The sequence below is a fragment of the Dermacentor albipictus genome, chromosome 2, assembly GCF_038994185.2.
Source record: "Dermacentor albipictus isolate Rhodes 1998 colony chromosome 2, USDA_Dalb.pri_finalv2, whole genome shotgun sequence".
In the NCBI taxonomy this organism is placed as follows: domain Eukaryota; kingdom Metazoa; phylum Arthropoda; class Arachnida; order Ixodida; family Ixodidae; genus Dermacentor; species Dermacentor albipictus.
Genome location: NC_091822.1, coordinates 133,571,866 through 133,584,390, shown reverse-complemented (window position 1 = coordinate 133,584,390; position 12,525 = coordinate 133,571,866). Strand labels below are relative to the sequence as shown.

At 46.7% G+C, this 12,525-nt stretch overlaps 1 long non-coding RNA gene across 1 annotated transcript; it reads left to right on the top strand.

Annotated features, from left to right (window-relative positions):
• The first annotated feature begins 1,343 nt into the window (after positions 1-1,343).
• LOC135917504 (uncharacterized) lies at positions 1,344-12,243 on the top strand. Its single transcript, XR_010569295.2, has 4 exons — positions 1,344-1,432; positions 4,460-4,509; positions 6,606-6,707; positions 11,851-12,243. It is a non-coding gene; the product is annotated as an uncharacterized lncRNA (long non-coding RNA).
• The last annotated feature ends 282 nt before the right edge of the window (positions 12,244-12,525 follow it).

Genomic DNA, 12,525 nt, shown 5'->3' with positions numbered 1-12,525 from the left:
TTGGTGAATTCAGCAGAAGTCGGAATAAGCAGGATGGTGAGAATGCCAGAAGATTGTGAGCTCTCTAAAACGTGGGAGCGGAAGGCAAGAAAAGTGGCCTATCGCGCACGTTTATAGTATAATAAGTGGTGTTCTTTCTTTGTTAAGTGTATTTCTGAATACGAAAGAGGCATTTATTACAAGAAGATTTTTTTTATGTAATTCCGTTTATTTACCTCGTAGCGTTCTACTGACTGAGTACGCGGCCGATAAGACACTCGATACGCAACAGCATGGTATAGAGAGAGTAAAGTAATTAAAATGGCAGTGGCTCCAGCGAAATGTCTATATGTGGGGTCGAGGAGCGAACGCGACAACCGCTGAAATGACTAGAAATGACGCATGCATTCTGCATTCTGACGAGGGGCGAATACATGACGTCGTCAGGTGCACAAATACTCAATTTCTTCTTCCGTCGAGTTATCATGACAGCGCTCTCTTTTCTTTTTTTGAGAATAGCATCGCGTTTAATGCACTACACGTTACTTCATCAGGAAAATCGAAGGATGGTCACAGTTCTGTTTTCCCTACTAAGCCCCGGCTACAGTTGCCTAGTGAAATTTGCAGTAAAGCCTTTTTTTGTATTTTCCATTTGTTCTAGAGATTGCTTGTAATATGGCATTAGTTAGTCGGCCACAAGGATTTTCCTCGCAACGGAATGGAAGAAATACGGTATTTTCCCTTTGGCATGCGTTATTATTCGTTTTGACAAAATGCAAAATGGTTGTGCGAGAAATTTCAGAACTTATATAGATGACAGCTTTTTTTTTGTAATTTGCATTTCTTCTAGAGATTGCTTGTAATATGGCATTAGTTAGTCGGCCACAAGGAATTTCGTTGCAGCGGAATGGAATAAATACGGTATTTTCCCTTTGACATGCGTTATTTTTCCTTTTGACAAAATGCAAAATGTTTGTGCGAGAAATTTCAAAATTTATATAGATGACAGCACACACAGTGATTAAATATAGCCGAAGGGCAGAGCTAGTAGCAAGCGAAACTCGGGCGGAATATTTGGGGGTATACTCTCCCTAGACGTCGCAGGTGTCTTGCCCGTCGTAAGAAACTACTGATTTGCCATAAGATTGTGTACTGTGCCCACTACGTACGTCATTCCATTTTTCAGCAGTTTTGTTTACAACATACAGCATGGCTCTGCGGTAGGGCAGTACCCGTAGCCTTATAAAGGGGGAACTCCGCTATTTCTTTTATAAAAGGCGGCAAGACTTGCACGGCGTTAAACAATACGTTTGCGATGAGTGACACTCGCACAGCTGCCCCGGTAGCTGTAAACAAAAAGCCAGTATATATTTCGGCTTCAGTTAGCCATGCCGTCTTATCAAAATGAAAAGGTTTATGTTTACCCTCATCGTACTTTCAACAGGCCTTGTCGGTAAGCGAAAGTTGAATACATTTATCAGGAAAAATATTGCTCGTTAAATTTCTTTTTCTAACTGCGCCGAATGATTGAACGAAACTCGTTCGCGACAATTTATTTATAAAAAGCGAATAAAGGTGCGCAAATGTATCTGAGACAAACATAAATGAAGCTGTACGTAATGAAGAAGGTACAAGGCATTATTCTCGAGCACAACTCACTCGAGTGTTGATGCGACAAAGTACCGAGGTCTCTCAGCGCATTTTAATATCTCCTGAAGCGTTCACATAGCAACAATTGGCTGCGTATGTTGGATTTTTCCGGACAATCTAGTCGCAATGTAGCCAGCTCACGCCTACCACAAGCGTCTCACAACTTCCCTTACAACTGCCTAAATTGATTTGGTGCTCTTTTTGGAGCGTAGCTCTCAAGTGCCTGTTTCTGCGTTGGGCGTTGGCGTGTCTCGGCGGCGTTATACCTCGTGAACGAGCGAACGAGTACACGCGAAAGATGAAAGCGAACGCTGAGCGCAATGGTAGATGAAAGAAGAGAGCGCGAAGGAGGAAAGTGGAGCAGGGTTCTACAGCGAAAGCATGAGGCGGAATGTGGAGGAGGAGCGCAGGGGAAACAGCCTGCGCACGTCCTGTGTTGTCGGTGGCCGCGGCATCCAACGGCATCGTGGAGGAAGAAACAAGAGGAGGGAGCGTACCGCGATGCGACTGAAGCGGAAATCTGCCGAGGCAGCGGTGGCCTTACACGTGATCGCACGTCAAAGTGCGCGGCTGGTTTTAGTGTTCCCGTTCTGCAGGCAGAGCCATGGCAGGGCAGCTAAACAAGCGCGCACCGAATAAAAACTACTGGCATAGCTACTGGAAACCAAATGTCTCAGCAAACCTCGATTCTTGCTCCGTGATGTCGATGCAAGAGGTCACATGTTGGGCCACCACTGTGGCTTCACCGAGATTTTGCGTGGCAAGGGTGGCTGCGTGACGTAATGCTCCCTGCTATATGTTTCCTTCCTCCATGAACAGCATCCACCACCACGTGGGTGATCTCATCTTCGCTGCTGAGAGGGAGAGGGGCAGCGTGGAGTGAGGTGGGGTCAGCTGTTGAGGTCAGTCTGCGGTACAGCGTGTGTGGCGTGTACCACTGCTGCTGCAAGGTGCGATGGCGAGCGGGTACGAGTAAGGCTCCATGTGATGCTCCCTTGGGTGTTGTTGCCGCTGACGCTGGTGGTACGATTTGCCCGTGGCGAAGGGCCGCTCTCATCGTTGGTGGAACGAAACCGTGAGAAGGAAAACGTAGCACTCTGCAAGACGGGGTGTGGGCGACGATAACTACGATAGAGTGCGCGTCGTCTGAATGGAAACAAAGTACGCTACACACAGCGTTCTCCACTGAACATAAAATGTGTACCTACACAATCATAATGTAATGTATTGACACGCGCAATGAAACCACGTATGGAGCTGCGCTCATATTTCGTGCTAGCGAGTATCGTAATCGTAGGTCAATTTTTGTCGGTATATTTTCAAGTATACAGTTCCTCAGTATGTTCGCAACAGAATTTAGAAATCACAGCGTTTAAACTTGGGCGGCCACTTTCTGTTTGCCTCGAACTTCTGACTAACGTTACCGCCTTTTTGTTTCAGTTTCCGTTTTCATTCACTGTAATGTCAATATACAGTTAGGTGTTCTTTCTGCTCTTTGTGACCCGACAAGCCTAGCGAAACATCCTATAGAAGCTTCCATTGAGCACTTTCTCATGAACTGTCAGCAATATAATACTTAGAAAGCACACATTACCAATAAGTTAAGCAACTTTCATAAACTTCTTGACTTCTCTGTAACCAATTACTCAGTTCAGTAAAAAAACAGAAACGTTGCTTTGCTAGCCCTACGGAACTTTGTTTTCTGCGGCCGATATATTTACTTTTATTTGCAGGTTCTAGGGAAATCTATTCGCATCTTGTGTTAGCAGTTCGCGTCAGTGTTCAGCATTGCTATAAAGGTATAACATTCGTGAATGCCGAGTGAGCGTGAACCTCTTACTATTAGCGCGAGTATACACACGACGCTTCTTCTTGTTAGCTATCTTCTTTTCTATTATCGCAGTTGGGTATACTGCGCCTATAGACTGTGTGTGCGTTAAACATGGGAAAGTGGTAGCAACAGTTTCTTAACTATGCATTCAGATACCCTGCCCCGATATACACTACCTTCCTCTTCCTCAACAACACCAATATCGTCAATATGGGCAGTTCCGAAGCTACCAAGGGAATATTCGTCACAACGTACTACGCTCCATCGACTCCAAGGATCATCCTACGTGTGACACCCAATTCGTGATTCGAACGGTTTTGGTATAGGCTGGTAAAATTGTTTGCCATTTCGGCGCACCATTCTCTGAGGAGTTCACTGCCTTACGCGTGACACCTTTCAGACGTAGGATTGTCTGCGGATGTGACATTATTTTAAACTGAATAGGGGTGGGCATTGTCTCAACTCTTAAGCGGTGATACTGCGCCTCGTGCATTGAAGTAAAGATGCGCAAGCTTACTTTAGGAAAGTGCGGCTGCTGAAAACATTCATGAAAATTTAGTGCCTGCGAAAAGCGAATAGCTTTGTTAGGAGCAGACTCGGTGTTAGAGCTACATTCGAGATCATCGTTCTTTTCGTACCAGCGCAAAGAGACACGAACAAAAGGAAGAAACACAGCAACGCAGCGCCCGTGTTGCTGTTACCAAAAGAACGATGACTCAACTTGCCCGCCTTGCTATCTTGCTTACATTTGAACGCCGACTGCGGTTCGCGCCTAAATCACATATGTTTGACACATATAGGACTAGATGGCAGCACAATGCTAGCCTTTGATCGTTCTTTGCTTCTTCATTGCGCATACGCCCACATGGAATGATTCATGAGCACCGTCGTGCAAGAATTTCAGATGACACAGCATTTATCTGCTCACCGGAGGTGAACGGGCGCGTGTACTGTACTTTATTGAAATAACTTGAGATTTCCTTCGCTTCTGATTTACAGGTGGCTATCGCAGAAAGTCGTGGAATAATTGCAAAAGGCTCGGCCCCAACGTACGTACTCAACAAATTAGAACACATTTCTCTTCACTTGCTTTGATATCCTCTGGACGTGCAATGCATTAGAGACTTCTAAATGCCTACGTGCTTAAAGCCGGGCTCTATGCGCTTCTTAGAAACCATGCAATAAACGTTTATTTCTTTAATCGGCAGTGGAGTAGCGTGAAATTGCAGTTTTCCCCGCACTAAAAAAAGAAACGCACTTCGAATTATGCTTACATAATCATAATATGATTGCATAATGTAATCAACAATGAGGCAATACAAGCTTGCGCCTGTTGGACGTCGCTGCATGATAACATGTTCCAAACCGCGTCGGGGCTATATAAATCTACAGAAATTACATAGAAATCTTGTTAGTCCTTGCAACGCAAAGAAATCCCGTTGAAAATTATTTCAAATTGAAGAGTGCGCGTTTATTCGACTACGGTTGTCTCATCGTGATGCTGCGCAAGGTGGTGCATGTAAGATCCGACGCACAACAGTATAGCCACGTGATGTAGCCATCGATCTTAAATTGTGCAACCATGCCATGCATATGGTGATGATACACAGTATAGGAGACCGAACAGAGTTTTTCTAGTCAGCGCTATGAGTTTATTTTACGGACTGAAGCCTGGCGCGGCAGGGGGAAACGGGCTCATTTACATGTTCTCGCGAGCATACTGTCTACCGGAAAGAGGGTGTTCAGCCTTGCGTCCAAGTTTCTTAGTGGTCCGCAAAGAAGCCCGCAATTCCACGAAATATTGGCACGCGACTGGCCGCCCGAGTCACTTTGTGTGTTTGGCGGGCTGCTTTCCTGCTCAGAAAAAACAATTTTATGTAGCACGTATTGCGTAAGAGGAAGCTGTATCGGGAGCTCTTCATGCTGCTGCACAATTTTCTCACTGACACTTTTCATCTCGTTATAATATTCGATAAGTAGAATGATTAATATAAGACTAATTATCTACTTAGGTGGAATCAAAAATATATATAATAATTTAAGCATCTCCCAGCGACGTCAAACAGCATTATCGTGGTTGTCCAGCTTCGTGGCATTCGCATATTTTTAAACTCTGGCTAAAGTTAGCTGGGCCACCCTGCATATATTGAGGAAGAGATTGCGGCAAGGACACTGACGCCGGCTCGGGGCGCTCCGGATTCGTTTTCGCTACTAGCGTGACGCCCGCCATTATATGCGAGTGCGGGGAAGCGTAGCTGCGGAATTTCGCGTCTCCCCTAATACTACCGGTACAGGAATGGTGGCGTCACGTATAGATCTGGGAGGGCCGGCTGGCCCCCCGCGTTTTGCCGAATGAAGTCAAGCTTCAGTTTTGAGTGCTCCATTAAATATGGCGTCTCTGCCGAGAGCGCGCAGCCGTGTAATTACGACTTTGAAATTGGCGAGCTATCAGTGCTGGGAACGCCGAGCAAGAAATATTCGCAAATGTGTGACGGCTACTAACACTGCAAACTCTACAGTCGAGAAGAGTGATTCGCAATGAGAATGGAAGTGCAGCTTCGACGACGGGTGTGGTTATTTGCAACGTGAAGCGGCTTTCACTCAAAGGATTTTATGCCTCGCATCTCAGAATGATGCAATGCGGTTTCGTAAGAGTCCGCGAGATCTCTTTTCGAGCTTTCAATGCCTCATTTGTATTTCTAATGTATTAGTGTTGGAATTGGTCTTTAAGATATTGCAGCTGATTTATATCTGTGAATTCTTTCAATCCTGAGGAAGCATCATTACCAACCGTCTATGGGGGCCGTTAGACGCCGGTTAGATAGTTCACTCGCAAATATATTTGTACTTTTAGATAAATTGAACCGTGGCGCTACAAAATGATGTTGAGATCTCTTACGCACACGTTAAATATTGAAGGTCTTAGAAATTGCGTACTTCGAGTCTGTAGGATGAGTCCTGACTTTATTTAGAGCATAAAGGTTTATTTTTTTATGTTAAAATGATGTCATGCTCCATAATCTTATTTCGCCAGCCTTAGTTTCCATGTAATAGTTAGCTCCTTCGCGGATATATCCATTCTAGCCCTGCAGTTACTTGCCATTTCTTTATTTCCGCCTGGTGGGCTTACTTTGTTCTTTTCCAGCCTACCGAGCAGAAACCAGCAAAGTTATGCTGGTACCATTGCTATGACGAAGACAGGAACAGAGTGCACCGAAAGTTGGAATCCTACGGTACCCCGTGCGCCGTAAGTAAATACTCTACCACGTGCCGGCAATCGATGAAAAGAACAATTACGGAATTTTTCAAAAGCTGCACGCACTACCGTCTTCTTCTTTCTTTATTTTTTCATCTCTCCCATGAAAGGGTTTGGCTATGCAATGTAGAACAATTTCTTTAATCCGGCGGTCTTACTCAGCCCGGTTTACTCTCCTTGATCAAAAAAGCGCCGTGTGACAAGTCTCTGCTTTGCTACGCAAAAGGGGATCCTCAGTGACCCCTCAGAACACTCTCGCCCGGCCTCTGCCGAGTTTGAGCTCAGCACAACCATTCGTCGTCCGTTGCACGACATACATAGAGAAATACCACCGGTGGCCCCGCTCTTACTACAGTACTCTACTCATCGCTTACAGACGTACAAGCGCAAAAAGTAAGAGAATGTTCTCCTTGGCCCTATGCACAACTTGGCGGACATCGTAGGCGCTACACGAGTTTCTAGATGTCACCTGATAGAGGATCTAATGTAACAGTGTGAGGAGACAGGAAACTTAAGAGACAACTGCACTGTCAACTAATGCCATGCGGGGCCTTCTCACGCGGCCCCACTTCCGTAATCCCCGGCAAGCCTGTGGCGAGCAGGCCTCGTAATTTTTGTAATCTCGTTGAACGAAAGGGCTCTTTTTGTTACCCTATTTTACGGATCATCTGAGGGGAGACTAAAGGTTTTCACTCACTCACTCACTCACTCACTCACTCACTCACTCACTCACTCACTCACTCACTCACTCACTCACTCACTCACTCACTCACTCACTCACTCACTCACTCACTCACTTCAATCAATCAATCAATCAATCAATCAATCAATCAATCAATCAATCAATCAATCAATCAATCAATCAATCGGATATCGTTTGGTTAACATTCCGGTAACCTCTAATGTTTTCTTTGAGCCATGAAATAATTAATGGAGAAAATCGCAGCTGCAGTAGTATTGTGCTGTTTCCGCAATTCAATTTGTCTACGACGAGTGTCCTGAAATGCCTGGGCAATCTCGGAGGTCACGTTTTGCGGAGCGCTACCGTTTGCTTTTCATCAGACGCCGAGTGATAGAGGGCGCCACGCCTTTGGGAAAAGCGCAGACAAAGCGGCGCGAAAAAGGATGCAGCAGTATGACAAACTGCAGGATAATATAATAAAGTTGGCCAAATTTATTCTTTTTCTTTTTTTTCCTTTTACAGCGCGGCTGTCTTTGGCCAGGATCCCGGAATTTTTTCGCGTGCATCACATCAATAGAGGACCCAGTGGGCCGATCCGGCGGCAGTGCAAGGCAGGGAGCAATGGCTCATAGCCCCGTAAGGCAGTGGCGTGAATTGAACATAGAGCACAGCTTTTGTTTCAATACGAAACGCATAAAATAAGAACAGCGTCAAACCACATGATTTATTACGAGGAGCGCGCACTTCCGCGTTTATCAACGTACGTTACCGCCAATCCCTCGCCAGTGGTCGTTGTCGCCAACTTTAACGTAGACAACTCAAAAGCGAAAGAAAAGCAGCAGTTCACCTACTTCGTGGTAAATTTTGTCCTCGGTTACTTCAACGATCCGATTCAAACAACTACCGTACAGGGGTCTTGCATCGATTGAACTTCGACACAAGACATTTCACAAATAAAACGGAACATCTGTCTGTATCATAGAGACCACAAAGCAGTTAGAGCATTAATTTCCAAGTAATAAATAAAATAAAGTTTTTGTAAACTGCACTGAAACGTGTGTTTGCGTCAGACATTACATTGAAGAGCAATGCGCCTAATAAGAGCACATCACGGGTTTAGTGTTTGAGAAGTTGCCCTACATCAGGCACAACATACCTACAGCTTCGCTGACCAACTACCTTCGCAGGAGCGGATTGGCAGATATTTTTTTTTTCAGAAATGCAACGTAATTATGCTTCATTTTACTATCAGCGACTGAATACCTACTTAAGCTCGCAAGCATGGCAGGACTCGCATGGAAATCAATTCCGTCGTTTAACTGGTGCAAAGCCAAGCCTATCTTAAGTTTACGTCATTTGTTCTCATAATGGTAATGTGTTTATTCATGATCAGTGTTCTTCGCGCACCACTTTAAACGGTGACCGTGCCTGTCATTCTCACTCCTCGCTTCAAGTGGTGTGTAAAGAGCATTGACCATGAATTGTAACCAACTCGTCCAAACCAGTACGCTTGTGTTTTTTGTAGTGGTGGCACCTTTGACGCTTTTCAACGCTTATTAATCACTGTACTTGGGCTTGACACCTGCCGTTAGCGCTCATCAAAGATTAAGCTCACTGAACGCAGCACTGCCTAATCTCGGCGTTGCCTCATCATATCACAGCCTGCTAGACAAAATTTCGCTGCGCCCGCTTGACAAACGGTAGCTTCGCCCATGAACATTCTTGCGAAACATGAAGTCAGCTTTCAGAGATAGTCGGTACGGAATCGTTCACGGACCATTCCTCTTTCTTCTTTCCCGCGCCAGTGTCTTTCTCTCGAGCTTTTCTCCTGTAAGACACATGACGGCAATATCTTACGAACTATCTAAGATTTTGCCCTCGAGATGTGCCACTCAGGCTCTGCGTACTTTCGTTTTCGCTAAGTTTAATTTTCTTTCATAAGAACATACTTCGTTTTAAAAAAGAACTAGAGACAAAGAAATGGTCGATATCCACTGCACTCGTATTTCTTCATCGCTTTCCTCTCACGTTGCTAAGTTACCCACCCCATGTTCTGCACAACGACGTGTTCAGAGCCGTTACAACCTACAGGCCATCTCTGTCGGAGGCGCAAGGTCACATGTGCGCCATACTTTTCCCATGGGAGAACTTAACGTGATCAGGGCGTAAGCGCCACAAGTGCCGCTCTCAGGCTGTCACTGCCTCCATTTGATAGTCTGGACGCTTGGTCCACCATGGGACACAAACGCTAAGAGCGCAAAAGTCCGGTGTCATCTGAGGGATCATTGACCAGCGCTCTAATGTGCAGCAGCCACTACGGAGATGAAATGATGGAATACACGATGCAATGGTAATGACAAGATGAAACACACCAAAAGACACCGGATCCGGCTTGTTGATAACGTTTAGAGGAGTTCAATGCGTCAAAAAAGAAAGGAAATGAGAAGAAGGCAAGGCCAAGAAACACTTCGCGCAAAGGCTCAGTCGTAGCTTCTGTACACGAGAGCGTCTTTAAAGTGCTGCTTACGTGTTTACGTTTTTATAGAGCCGCTTGCGTGTTTAATATTCACAAGTTAAAGTGGGTGTGCCTCTCATCGTTTTAACCTTACGTACATTTCTGCTTGTGAAATGAGAGCCCCGATTTTCCACTTTTGCCGGAGCATCACTTCATCTCTCATCTTCGCCGGGCCTCCTGCAAAAAAAAAAAAAAAAAGAAAAGAAAAGAAAAGAAAAGAAAGAGAGAGAGAGCGAGGAAGAAAAACCAAGAAAAAAAACACAACAAGAATACAGTCAACGTCAGCGAGAAACACAAGCGCCATGACACGCAAATCGCGAACATGTGAACGCACGTGACGGACGTGGACACGAGAAAGGAGGAACCACACATATCGCATTTGTGTCCACGTCCTTTCCATTTTCGGGGTCTGTAGAACGCATTTACGTATTGGTGGTGGTGGCAAATTTTACTGAAAGGAGGAAGGGTATAGGGGGACGTGGCTGAGTGATCGGGCTCAAGTAAGGCCCTGGGCCTGCTTGGCCTTCTCCGCCCAGTCCACCAGTTCAAGCTATCGGTCGACGTCCCCGGAACTGAGCCAGGCTGTCCGGTCAGTCTCGCTGCTGACGGGGGGATGAGAAAACGGGAGCGAGGTGCATTCCAACATTATGTGTGTGAATGTTCCTGTTTGTGAACAGAGCCTACACTGGTCGCTTTCCTTGCCCCCTGTGATTTTGGTAATGTACTTTGGGTGCGGGTATGTGTTTGTCTGGAGTCGCCTAAACGCGACCGCTTGCGTTTTATCGAGTTGCTTGGCCGCTGGTGGGAGCGCACGACGCCTTAAGCGATACGTATGGGCTATTTCATGATAAGTCTCGCAAGGTACCTCGTGTCTATCCTCCTCATTCACACAGTGCGCATTGGCGGACGAGGCTCGGTGCGCGAGATCTCGAGTCAAACTGTGAGCCGACGCGTTGCCGGGCACAGCCGCGTGAGCGGGGCTCCAGACGAGGGTTTTCAAGCCACTTAGGGGGCGCCACGTGAGGACATGGTACGCCTGTTTGGAAATTCTACCGCGGACGAAATTGCCGATGGCCTGCTTGCTATCGCTGACGACGGTATTCACTTCCGCATGCATGGTCATGGCGATCGAGGTTTCCTCCGCTGCCACCACTCGGCCAGCCGTGATTGTTGTGTGTTCTATCAATCCTCCGTTGTGATCCGCTACCACCGCGGTCATGAGGTCGCCGCGAGGGTGTCTCGCAGCGTCTGTGTATAGCATTCCATCCTGTGGGCCGTAGCGTCGATAAATGGCTTCACTACGGGCCTGCCGACGGCCCTGATGGAACTCGGGGTCCATGTTGCGGGGTAGAGGAGGGGCATAGGTATGCCCCCTGACCGTTCGCATAATCGTCATGTACCCTGTCCCCTGGGATGTCCACAAGACTGAGCTTCCGGAGGACTGCGTGGCCAAACCGGGTTAGTGAGAAACGACGGATTGGGGCAATGTGGTGAGCGTCTAAGAGCTCCTCGATCGTGTTGTGCATGCCTAAGGCCTCAAGCCTTGTGGTGGCCTCGTGGTCCGGAAAGCTCAGGGCTGCCTTTGTGCTTCGTTTGATCATTGTGTTTAATTTTACTAAGTCCGTGGCTGCGTGTTTGACATATGGGGTCGAGTACATGGTCTTGCTGGTTATGTATGCCTGCACAAGTCGAAGGAGCTCGCCCTCGCCCATGCCGCTGTGCCGATTGGCCACCCGGCGAATGAGCTGTAGTGTGTTGTTGGTCGCTCTCTGGAGTGTGTTAATGGAGTGGTAATGGAATGTAGTGTACGTGTTAAGGACGCTCGGCCAACTGGCCTAACTATCTGCGGTGGCCAGCATAAATCACTTCTGTTATCCTACACGCACGTGCCAAATTTATTTCGCATTTCCGTCGGCTCTTTCTCTCTCTCTTTGTAGGGCCGTCCAAACCGCCCCATGGGATTCTGCTGGGGTTCGCATTGCCACCAAGACCGCTTCGGCAGGCGCCCACCCTGGACTACAAGTGCGGGCAGTAAAGGCCCAACCACTGCACCACCTACCGGCTCGACCGCTGCGACTTCTAGGCCGTCGCCATCGGAGCCTTACCAGCGTGGTAGTGCAAAGCAAACTGTCAACAGCACCGGAAAAAAGCAATTCAGAGCCCTACAATGAAGCGTCCATAAGAAAGCCCCCAATAGCGCGTCAAGGCGCCGAGCAGAGGGCAAAGTTTCACACTTCACGAACCACCAGCAGCTAAAGGATGACGTGGCAGCATATCTGGGGTAGACGATAGGAGAAATCATAAAAACAAGTTAAAATATTTTTTTTTCATCTCGTCTCTTGCTATATGTTTTTCAAAAGAGCTTATTTCTTTCGCTGACAATAGTGTGCTTCGCGTAACATATATACATGTGCGAAAAAGACATAGCAGCCACGCATGTGTGTGTTCTTTCACGATTTGCCTGCCCCTCTTTTGCTGAGGCCGTTAAAATCGCGTTTGACGAATTCGAACAGAGAAACTTCATGTGTAGTTTTCGTTTGTTTCTTCTTGTTTTAACGAAGTGGTCGGGGGCTGCGCTGCTTTGCGAAAAGGTTATACCATTTATCTGAACT